At 45.4% G+C, this 12678-nt stretch overlaps 1 protein-coding gene across 3 annotated transcripts in view; it reads right to left on the reverse strand.

Moving 5' to 3' along the window:
• Positions 1-12678, reverse strand: part of fw (CUB and Sushi multiple domains furrowed) — a 256347-nt gene that overhangs the window by 188519 nt on the left and 55150 nt on the right. The gene's annotated exons all lie outside the window — the stretch shown is intronic.

The raw sequence follows: 12678 nt of genomic DNA on the forward strand, positions 1-12678 counted from the left end.
TCTCGCCCCTCGGTTCCGTCGTCCATTCCCATAAGGTCCCCATTTCTCCGTCTAATTTCTGCCGTTTACTGTTGTACTTCCTTTCGCGCAACTGTCATGGTGAGGTATGCTGCGAGTTGTGCTGCTTTACGCGACACGTACAGTGACCGAGTGTCCTCGAAGTCTGGCGCGAATCACGTGACTCTCCACCCATTTGATCTTTCTGCCGACGACATAGCCATGCCTCGCTAATTGACGCCGAGGAACTAGTCGAACTTCCGCGTCCCACGCACCCCGAGGTTTGATGGATTGCTGGCCGACACCAGTGCAGCTCGTCATTAGCGAAATTCCGTTACGTCGTCAATCCCGGCGGAACTGGTGCCGTGACTTTTTGCGCGAAGCTTTCGGTTCTTTGGATGCTGTGGTGACGCGGAAGCGACAGCGAATGAGAATTTGGCCGGACCGCCTATAAAGAGTCATTAGTCGCGGGTAATTTGGCGTCTGGTATAATCTTGATGAAGAAACCGCGGTCAGGATGTAACTGCGGCAGGATTCGTTGCATTTGACAGCACAAAAAGCGATGCCGAAATATGCAAAAGAAAATCAGGACTGGGATACTCTAACGATTCTATTCCAATGCTATTCCCTTTCATACTTCGTCAGTGATGCGAGCTACCCTCCACCCACGTTATCGACGGAACAAACCGGTCGTAAACGGCGGGTGACAAAAACAAAGCGATATAAATGAGCACTAGGTGCGCTTACATTATGCCGACCCATTATATATATATATATATATATATATATATATATATATATATATATATATATATATATATATATATATATATATATATATATATATATATATATATATATATATATATATATATATATATAAAACAGTTGTCTTGATATAAGTCAGGCAATAGTAAAATAATAATTCAAAGCTGTGCAGTTATGGAGCGGCAAAAGGTAATTTATTTTATTAGAGCTGTTGCTACTGACGGACGGTCACCTTTAATACAATTTCTTTTCTGGCCAAGGCAAGTATATAAATTGCCGTTTTATGTTTTTCGTGTGAGTTGTTGTTGTTCAAATCAGACCTTGCGTTGCTCTCTGAGGTTGTCCACGGCACTATATATACTGCCCAAGGCTTCCTAACAATGAGCAATACATATACTAGTACACTTCCCTGTTATTTTACTGCATTGCTATATAAGCCTGTTGTTATATTGTTACTATATTATCTTATTATTTTGTTGCAGTAATTTTGCCTTTGTATAACCGTGCCCTTCCTACCTGGACCTAACCATGGTCGGCAGTATGTACATAAATAAATAAATAAATAAATAAATAAATAAATAAATAAATAAATAAATAAATAAAGTTTTCCGTGCCTCAAAAGTCTACCAGGCGGCATTCCGCATTCAATGGGCTGCTTTTTTCCAGTAGAGACTGCCCTATGACTCGACTCCACAAAACACGTAGTAAGTATTTTTGCCTGTATTGACATATTTCTGAGTTCATTTGCTGCGTTTTCTATATGCGTAGATGATAATTTTGTATGAATAACTCTTTTTACGTGCGCCTCGTTTTTTTTTTCGCTTTCTTTTTATCGCAGTTTGTTTCTCTACTTCACATTGTTCTGTCTGCCCCATTTGCCTTTTCTCTACATTGTCTCTGACGTATCCCTATTTAAGTGTACCAGTACAAACGCGTCGTAGCTGTTCCTTGGTACTATAATGACATATTGGCTCATTCATTCATTCATTCATTCATTCATTCATTCATTCATTCATTCATCAGTTTACACTCTACAGATGTTGTCGAAGTCAATGATATCGCCTATAAATGCAAATGGGCTATTTCATGAGTGCGAACTTTTCGCAACGATCGACCGTTACGAAAGTTTCGTGGTGATCGTGAACCAGGAAACGTGACCTGGACCTTCATAAGCGCCATCGGTCGATATATGCTGATGGTGTGAAAGAGGAACAGCAACAAGTGCGGCAAACAAGGTCTGTCTTGTCCATCGAAGCAAAGAAGATAAAGACAGCCACTGTGGAAACAAGGAATAACTACGTCGAACGACAGAAATAATCTGGAAAGCAACTGTGGGCCCCTACGTCCCCCTTCTGCCCCCCCCCCTCTATTCCCATCCTCCCGTACGCACACAAAACTTTTTTTTTTCTTGGGGGGCGAGGGTGTCCACAGCACAAACAGAGGGACCGATATCGATATCACGATCGATGCCGCCCGACAGACGAAAGCAAATAACGTCTGCGGCTGCATTTGCTAACAATCCATTTCGTTCTCTATTCTTGTCGCCCTTCTCGATTGGCTCGTATGTTGCTCGGAAGCAGCGAAGTCAGTCGTATCATTAGGATCAGCCATTCGGCGGAATGCGTGAGAAATAAAGAACAGAAAATAAAATGCAACTTTTCAATACACGGAACGTTCTTTCAAAATTTTTTTTGTTCCCAAAATATTTTTTGCTTTCGCTTGACCGATGTCTTTTTTCTTTCTCTCTCTCCTTTTCTGTCTTTTATTTATTATACACTTTTTCTTGGGTGGGAGGCTAGGAAGGGAGGGGGGTGATCGACGCAACAAAGACAGTTAAGGTTAGAGCAATACCGCTAACTAGATCAGACTGGACCATCTCCGTTGCACATAAACAAGACACAAACACGGCAACCGCAGAACAGTTGTAAACGCGATCTTCTTTTCCTGGGCCCTCTAACTTCAGCCGTATATGACGTCGTGATCACCAAACTAGTGGTGGTGTAGAAAAAATATTTTGTGTAACTTTAAATGCAGAAAATTTGAATATCTTAAGCACCAGCCATCCAGAAAACTTCGATACATAGCACAATTGGTTTCCAGCAGAAAGTTCTGACACGGACAGGAAGAGACGACATCACACGCTATTTCAACCTGAGAAGGCGGATAATCTGTATGACACACACACAAAAAAAGAGGCACTGGTTATCTTGTGCTATAAAAAGTATAGGAAATCAATAATAAACATTCAGTTGCCACTACCAGCAAGTGTCGTCGTCTCCCCCTGTCCGTGTCAGAACGTTCTGCTGGAAGCCAATTGTGCTATGTGCAACCAAGGAGCTCAGGTAAACACTATTCTGAACTTCAATACACTACTCAGGCAGTTCTATCGATATTTCTAAAAAAAAAGCAAAATTGTTTTCTTAGTATCGTAAGGATTTGAGTAGCACATTCCAGTAAAAAGCGACGCAAAATAAGCACAAATTAATTCTCCCGTTTCTGGCGTCGATAAGTCAGAAAGAAAATTCGGCAGATACGCTTACGACTGCTTACGCGCGGGAGTGCAAAAGCATTATAAGCCCTTCGGTGAAATGTCTTGGGTTGATCTTTTGGAGATACATTAAGATTCTTTCTGCTGATTCAATGCTTGTGTTTGCGTATATGCGTTGGCCACAGACTGGAAACACTCGGACCATTTCGCTGCACAACAATGAATTTTATTTCAAGCTATGCGATCCTCTATGTTTCGTGGTAGGTCTGTCGTCCTTACATGCAGTAGACACAAAGAGCAAGTGACGCGGCGGAGAGAGCGGGCTCAATTTACGCCCTCGTGACCTGGTGCAACCTCTCTCCGATTGTCAGCGCCGTCACGTGCCCAATGACGCACACACTACAGGAACACGTTCAATCAGCCAGAACCGTGGAGTCGCCGTGGCGTCCGCTCGTCTCGCACCCCGGAGGTCCGGGTTCGATTCCTACACATACCAAAATTTGCCTAATTTTCTTTTCCGAGGCATTAATTTACTTCGATTACAGGAACCTCCATGAGCAAGCTGAGTCCGATAATTTTTTATGTGTCTTTACTCTTTGAGCCGTAAACGCCTAATTTTCGCGTAATGGGACGTGCGTATAATGCTTTAACGTTACAATGGCCATAATGCCTCCAGCACGAAAAAGCACGTCGTGGCAATCTATTATATGCTGGAAGAAATGCACCGGCAATGAGAAGGGTTGGATATTACATTGGAAAAAAAATCAAGATGAAACCGAACTCCTTTAGTACATTTTGACAACGGCGCCAGGTTTTCCCAGCGACTTGCACTTCTATCCACCTTCGTGCTGAAAATCAAAATGCAAGTAGACTTGAACTAATAAACGAGACAGAAAATTCAATAACGTTGCCTTCAGCACATTCCCACAGTTGTCATTAAGCGCCCCCTCTGAGCGAATAAATTGTTCGGAGGCTACTTAATATGCCGGTGCCGATTATGAGTTTGAACCATTGAGACAGCTTATCGCCCATACGAATTCATTTCGTCCGAAAAAGTAGTTCATCACGCTCCTTACCAACCCTGCAAGGTTCGGCCGAAGTTACCTCTTGGTACTGTTTTATTCGTCTCATGTCGGTGAATTAAGGATAGACATTAAGACTTGACATATTTGCACATATTTATTTCACCGTCCATTGATTGAATTCATCTCTAGAATGATCTCTCCTTAAGAAACATTGTGGTGCCTGCTGATAAAGGTAGAGTAAAAGCTTCCCAGAATATTGTCAGATTTTATACACCTTAGTGAAAACCGCGCGCAGCTTCATCAATATCAAAACAGATTTGTCCCGAACACCTTTTGGAATATGCTCAATGTTCTTATTCTAAGTACGTCGACATTTACGGATGCAATGTTACTGCGTCGCAAATGAGTTCATTTCTACGCCTGGTGCTTGTGTAAAACCAAACAGTACGAAGTATTAAGGACAGAAAGCTTCTTATTAACGTATAAGCCTTAGGTGGCCCGTGGGTCGAAAAACCCGACGACCTTCAGGCGTTATGGCACCAAAATTCAAGAACATGGGCCAGCAGGCCATAATTTCTTTATCAGTAAAAGCTCGATTATCTCTGCTCGCGCAGAATGGACACCCTTCTAAATAATCAGTGTGGCCACAAAAGTGTCTGTGTTTGGTTTTCCTGGTTTTGTTTTGTTCGTATTTGCCAAGCAATGCACGCGTGTCTTATGACGTTTTGGGGAGTATAAGTACGCGTCCGAGAACTGGAAATAAATCATTTGTTGAAAATTAGCGCTGTGTCTTTGTCTTGTCTAATTTGCCTTTCCGTGTCCCTCTTGTTCTGCCTGGGCTACAAGAAAGCATAAGGCAACATATGTACAAGCCCATGTAGCTATCCTCGTCGAATAAAGTGCTAAAAAATTTTACTCAATTAACCTGCGTGTGTGTCTTAATGGTCTGCGTAGATTTGCCACGATTGTTCTCACGGGCCATTACCAACGCAGAACTAGTGGCGAGGTCTAGGCGACCCAAAAGAAAAACAAGATAAAAACAAGCAAAGAGAAACAAGTAACAACGCATTTGAATGAAAACGTGAAACTAATTTAATGAATGTGTCGTGGGCACGCAGGCTTTCGCCTTCATTTTCTTTAGCGTATTCTGAAGTGACTGTCAAGTTCTTTTTTTATGTTGTTGTGTTTTGCGCGAGTTTTGCATTGATGGCGCTTGCCTTGGCAAATGAGTCAGCCTTTAAGTAAATTTTACTAACTGAAATTTCGAAGAACCCGATAGCTTGGGTTACGGACACTCACTAAACGTTTCAGTAAGTAATGTCACATGTTGTTGCGGCTACTTTTGTTCGTATTATTAATTATGAAGAGAACATAAGATGGGAAGGACCGGCTGTACAGTGCCTGCTAATTAAATCTCTGCGGCTGTCTATACCAGATACGTAACACTACCTATGGGGGAAGAAGGAAGGAAACATAGCAAAACTACAAATACAAAATTATAATATAACAAACACTGCACACACTCGTCACAAGCATGTAAGTATATAGTGCAATCAGGGACACTGAAACCGAAAGCACACCCTTGTTGTTGTTGTTGTTGTTGTTGTCGTCGTCGTCGTCATTGTCGTCGTCATTGTTGTTGTTGTTGTTGTTGTTGTTGTTGTTGTTGTTGTTGTTGTTGTTTCTCTCCGCGCACAACCATGCCAGGTCTACGCTGCAGGTCCTAATAACCGCATACACATAGCGAAACTTTCCGTGTGCTTGGTATTTGTGTTTAGTGCGCGTTGAGATTTCATTATTCATTATGCCTAAGCAGTGTACTAGGGATTCTGGGACAGCCGACCCTAAAGAGTCCCGCCCTCCTATTTTTACTACGCTTCAAAAAATGGCTGTGGCTTAGCTAAGGTTAAGCCCAGTATGCGAAGCATACTAGCCTTTATTTTAACGCGACAGCGTTAAGGAGCTCGTGTCGCAGAAAAGCCGGTGTCGTCGGCGTCGGCTCAGGCGTGCGGCGCTTGCTCAGGCGCACATTTCGTTGTCGCGCCGAACGCTGCGTTGTTCGACGCTCACCGCGTCCGATGCGGGGCGCGTAGTCGCTGCACCGTAGCAAAGCCACCTAGAAAATGAGTCTCTGTAGGACCCCGCAACCTTCGCTTCTCATTCCAACGAGCAGCTCTGTCTCCAGGAGGCATCTCACCTCGTGAGTGTCTAGCAGAGGCGGCGCGAGTTGGAGCCCCGTTTCTCCTCTGTCGTGACGTCACGGTGTCACGTGGTATTGAAGGCGACACCGCCGCGCCTGAGGAGCTGGGTTGAGCTCTAGTAATATGCTTCGCATAATAACAAAAAATATATACTGCAAATGAAGAATTGCCCATTCCCTCGTCACGGTGCGAGCACAAATCGCTAATTTCAAGCGCCAAAACCAACTTCCTCCATCCAGCCGCACCGACAGCGACAACCGGTCGCGCCACCGCTTTGTCGAGCGGCAACGACACCCGCACCGTCGCGTGCCGCCCGATGTCGAGGCGCGATACAGCCACGCCGAGTCACGCGCATTGTAGACGCCAGCTGCTTGTGTACCGGCGAGCAGAAAAGACAAACCCTCGCGATTCCGCGCTCGAGTTGCCGCGTCGAGCGGTGGCGAAAATTGCTGCTGCCAGCGTCCTGGCGCTGGTGTGCTACATAGCTCCGAGCTTCGATCTAATCTCGCCTAATGAAGGCACGCCGTCTGGAAGCGGGCCGGCCCGTTCGAATAAACACAGCGCGCGCCCCTTCCTTCATCGCAGTGCATTAGAGCGACTGTGCACGATAGGAACGTCGAGACACACATTCGCCGTTTATTTATTTTTCGCACGGCGTTCGCGTTCACTCATGTGCTGTGAAAAGTCGTGTAATGAAAGCGAGAGAACTGCCCCTGTACTAGAAGCTAATAAAGAGCACAGGTTTAAATGTAACAAAAGCAAAAGATCAAACAGAGAGTTCTAACTACATTGCGGCATTTTTTTTTTCGCTTTAGAGCACCAGAAACATTTTTCATCAACCTAGAACTGGGGCAGCTCAGTAGAGAGAAGTCCGAGTGTAATTTTCTATAGAGGAAATGATTTTACCCGCCGAGGTGGCTCAATGGCATTGGCGCTGTGCTACTGACACCGTGGTGTCTTCTTCGTCCCGGAGTTACACCCGCACTATGCTGCAGTGTAGTCGATTGCCAGAACCATGACACCCCAAGGATACCGACGTCGCGGCGTTAAAAGAATATACGCTTCGGTTCTCGCATGATTATTGCAACAGCGAAAATGTTAAGCTTTTTAAAGAGGTATCACGTTTTCGTTTTCCTTTTTTTTTATTTTTTGCCAACTAAAATAATTTCGTTGCACCGTGATTAAAGCATTGCTAGGATCCACTGCAATGCCAGAGAGGCCATTCTTGCAGCCAGCATTCCATTTCACGCGTGTAGGAAAATGCTACTACATGCTTAGCACTGCGAGACGACAAGAAACCTCTTAAACCCCTTCCCCCGTGTAGGGTAGCAAACCGGATGTGCGTCTGGTTGACCTCCCTACTTTTCCTTCTTTCTTTTCCTCCTCCTCCTTAAGAAAGAGAAAGCAGGAAACACGAAAAGATAGAACATTACTCTTTTTCTTACGCCATAAAGCCTGAGCACCTGTTTCTGATACTTTACAGTCGTACACGGGGTTTCGCGGTAGCAAAGTTTTATTGTGTTTTACCAGCGTACAATGCTGGGCTAGACGGTACCAGATTGAATTAAGTAAAGCCGAGTGCGATATAGGTGCTGACGAAGCATGCATAAAAGGAACAATCTGGACGTCCAAACTAACCCTAGCTTTGTCGTAATCTATTTCGCGCTGGCCATTAAGTATTTCACTGCGCCAACGACTCACCTCGTTCCCCGTTAGCGGCCAATATCAGCACACCACCCTGCTTGTATCTCCACCGCTGTAGGGTAGCAAACCGCACACTACACTGCTTACAATACATACCTTGTTTCCCATCTTTTTCATTCTGAAGTGCTAGAGTGCATTCTTCTCGCCGTAAAGTTTCAAAACATTTAAGAAAAGCTGCGAATGCAGGCACCCAACTTCGGGTTCAAAAGGCCGCAGTATCTCAGAAAGAAAAAGATGAACATCTTTGCAGCCTCACAACGCCACCTGGTACTCGGATTTCCAGCCTCTACAGGTTAAGTTAGCTTAGGTTAGGTTAGGCTTGTTGAGGTTTAGGTTCGATAGTGTATGTGCACAACATAGCGCTGTGCGGATTTACGGGATACGGTCACAAACCGTTCTGATGCTGAACGTTCAGAATTCCGCTTTCAGCAAACTTCTGACGCCACCTGTAATTCCCCCAGAATTAGCGTAATAAGTTGCGTTACAACCATTACTTCGACAAGCGCAGATATAGTGCTCGAATGGCATCCTTTTTAGCGCACAAAACATTGAAAGGAAGAAGGGGACAGGACAAAGAACTCTGTCCTGTCCGCTTCTTCCTTTCTTCAACGTTTGCCGCCTTAAGAAATTATTTTTCTTTTCTTGTCTAAAGTAACGTTTTGCCAACCAGCCCAAGCAGCCACCGTCTGGAAGAGCATCCACAATGTTTTCTCCATCCGTTTTAAATAGCGCCAAAAAAACACACGGACAAGGAAGAGCACAGGACCAACGCTGGTCCTGTGCTCTTCAATGTCCGTGTGTGTGTGCTTTTCTTTCGGGGGGGGGGGGGGGGGCGCTGTTTAAAATGAATGATTCGTACCAACTAGCTCGCACCAAAACCCTTCTAAGTTATATCCATGCTTTTATCGCACCCCATCTCAGCTTCTAGGTTCATTAATTAAGTCACTGTGGCAAGCCAAGTGATGCGGCCCTTCTACTTTGCACGTTAGTCACATCATTTAGCAACGCGCATTTACACTGCAACACGGCACTTTTTCCATCCATCGTTTCATAAAGCAACAGTCTCTCGTGTAGCAATACCTTGGGTTATGTCACAAAACGGCTCCCTCGGTATTTGCAGAATTGTCATAAGACCAGTTTCATTGATATTTTGCAGTCGATAAAAGAATAGGCTTTCCTAAGAAAAAGTTACTAGGGTAACTCTAGCGTAGCGATCGTTAAACTGCCATGAGAACTATCAGTTATGGCTAGCACATGGACCTGTATCATTCTTTTGGATAGCAATTATCGGGACACTCCAAGCTCATTTTCGCCGTCGTCGTCAGCATCACCGTCGATGTTGCCGTGAGGCTCTGTATAGGATTACATATATGTATGCTATATGTCATGCCACGCCATGTACGATGCTGTATATGCGGGTTGCATTTCTATACTATTCCATCACTATAATGTTTCTCACAGCAAGTCTTATATTCCTTAGTTATTCCTCAGAATTTTGAAAATGGCAGCTCACAAACACAGGTGATGAAACATAGCACTCACAGTGCAGGCCTTTGTGTTTAAATCTTGCGAGAATACTAGATATTAAAACCACAAAACAATAGCAGAGGTGAAACCTGAAAGTGATGTAATTTTATTGACGCGGCTCATTACGGGTATCGTAGTCGCGCCTGCGTGATGTGTTTCATGATAGAGTGTATGAGCGTGACTGACCGAGGACGTAGAAACAGATACACAGAGACAGCGTTTCACTTTCCAACTATAGATTTTATTTTCGCACGCATCGACAAATATATACCGCACGAGCCGAAACAAACGTCACAGCAAAAAAGAACATTCAGTGGTGCATGTCAATGAACCGCACACGTGTGCAAGGCATGGTGAAAACACGTACTGCAAACAATACCGCAGCTATACCAAAAAGCTTTGATATATTTCAAAGCTTTCAGGGTGCCGAGAATGTTGGCACAGCCACGTACAGTACATCCAGTCCGCGTTGGTCGGACCCGCGTGCGGTTAGAGCACTGCCCGAGGTGATATTCCAGCGCAAAGCTATAGCTCGCTATGGCAGTCAGTGCTTCGTCCTTCGAGCGAAACTGCCCGTTCTTTTTTTTTTTTGTTCTTGTGGCTTCAAGTTCTTGTAGTGGTACGGAGTGCGCTTTACCACTCTAAAATTTCGAGCGATCATAGTTTTGCAAACATCGCAAGGCAATAAGTATCTGCACACACGCTCAGCTATTCCAAACTGTTCCGCTCATAACATACGATTTTGTGGGAAATGATACATTTCCAGATTCGCAATTTTGTTTGCGCAATATTTCGTTCGAAACGATCGACTTGGAAATGCGCGAGGCTGTTCGAAGTAGGAAGGACAAAATTTATGCAACCTCCTGCACTACACCCGTCACCGAGTATAGTTGCCACATGCAAAAGACAACAACAGCAGCAGCAGAAACAACGACAAAAACAACAGCACCAACAGCCTACGAAATGTCACACATGCGGCGTCCGTAAACACTACCGCCAGAACTCGCTCCCGATTTCTTTGTTGTTATTGTTATCTTGCAGAACTGTATGGCTAAAACGAAGGCATTCCTTTCGCGCCAACGCACGCATACGCGGAGCGTGAACGCGCGTTCGTCACATAGCACCGCGTTTTCGAGGCCGGTCGGGCTCTCTTTCTTTTCCTTTTTTTTTTTTCTCCGCAAGCATTCGTGAGCGCGTGTGTGTGCTCGCGCGAGCGCAACTGCGCACTATACGCGCACGAGGCGTGTATACGTGCGCGTAGTGTATACGCGTAGGCGTCGGCTTCCCCCGTCCCAAGGCTATCGGGCGGCCAGTGCACGGAGCACGGCCGCTTCCGGCCCGCCGGCAGCCAACGCCCGCGGTCACGCCACTCCATCACAGCCTTTCACTCGCGTGAATCGGCCAGCGCTCGGTACCGAACGCATTGCGCGTGGCGGGTGGCAAAGCGCAAGCTGTTACGCTTTGCTCAGCGACGACGCTGGCCTCGAGCGCTTTGCGTCAAAGGCTGACGCCTTGACGTACGAGGGTCTCGCTGCAAATAGTAAGCGACGCGGCGGTCGGCGCGTTCCTATACGGATTGGAAGTGCGCACAGGGAGTGTTGTTGCCCTCGTTGTCGAACAAATTGTTCTCGATTGTCTCGGAAACTGTAGTGTGCGGTATAGTACGGTGTTATGAACGAGAACGTTCTATCGCGCCGGTAGAAGCGGAAGTCAGCGAGTTCGGAATCGGGCAAAAAAGAAATGGATCGATTGTACAAAAAAAAACAAGCAGAGCTCTCGGCGGTGGCGTGTTATGTAGGTCATTTCACGCTGTGCTGATTTGGTGGTGTGAACTCCTATTCTGGCTACCCGCAATTCGCCGGAGCATTTGTATATTTATTTATTTTTGCGCGTCCTTTCAGAAATAGCTTCCCGCCGTTGTCCTTTCTAACTTCAGCCCTATATGTTTCGTCAAATACCTTCAGAGTCCCAAATGTGTTCGGCAAGGAAGCCCGGTCTGTTTCACTTCTTCCTCGCTTTTGGTTTTTCATTCATTTATCTTTCTCATTATTCTCTTGTATCTGCTTCAGTATTAACTTCCCCCAAAAAGAAATTATCTAAGGTTCCTTCTATAGAAAAATAAATAAATAAAGTGCGCTCCCCTCACAAAGCGCTGTCCAACGCTCACATATAGTACGATTCAGACGTTGCGAAATCACATTCTGGCAACTGCAGCCTATTGCCTGAAGCTAATGAACATGTTCCACACCATGAGAGTGTCTCTGCGTACGAGCTAAACACAGCGTGCCACGGCAGTTTAGGTTCCGGGATGACACGCACCGGGGTTCATCGTTTAGTTGTCGAACCTGCAGTGGTGTGCCACGAACTATGGTGTCGTCATCATCATCATCATGTTTTATGTCCAATGCAGGACGAAGGCCTCTCCCTGCGATCTCCAATTACCCCTGTCCTGCGCCAACTTATTCCAGCTAGCGCCTGCGAATTTCCTAATTTCATCGCTCCATCTAGTCTTCTGTCGTCCTCGATTGCGTTTTCCTCCTCTTGCTACCCATTCTGTAACCCTAATGGTCCGACGGTTACCTAACCGGCACATTAGATGACCGACCCAGCTCCATTTTTTTCTCTTGATGTCGATTAGAATATCGTCTATACCCGTTTGCTCTCTGATCCAAACCGCTCTCCTTCCGTCTCCTTGCGTTATGCCTAGCACTCTTCGTTCCGTCATCTTTTCGCGGCCCTTATCTTATTCTCAAGCTTCTTTGTCAGTCTCCAAGTCTCTGCCCCATATGTCAGCACTGGTAAAATGCGCTGATTGTACATCTTCCTTTTCAATGATAATGGTAAGCTTCCAGTTAGGACCTGGAAATGTCTGCCGTATGCGATCCAACCCATTTTTCTTTTTCTGCAAATTTTCTTCTCATGATCAGGGTTCCCTGTGATTAACTGACCTAGGTAACCGTACCCCTTC

The sequence above is a fragment of the Dermacentor albipictus genome, chromosome 6 (genome assembly GCF_038994185.2).
Source record: "Dermacentor albipictus isolate Rhodes 1998 colony chromosome 6, USDA_Dalb.pri_finalv2, whole genome shotgun sequence".
Lineage (NCBI taxonomy): Eukaryota > Metazoa > Arthropoda > Arachnida > Ixodida > Ixodidae > Dermacentor > Dermacentor albipictus.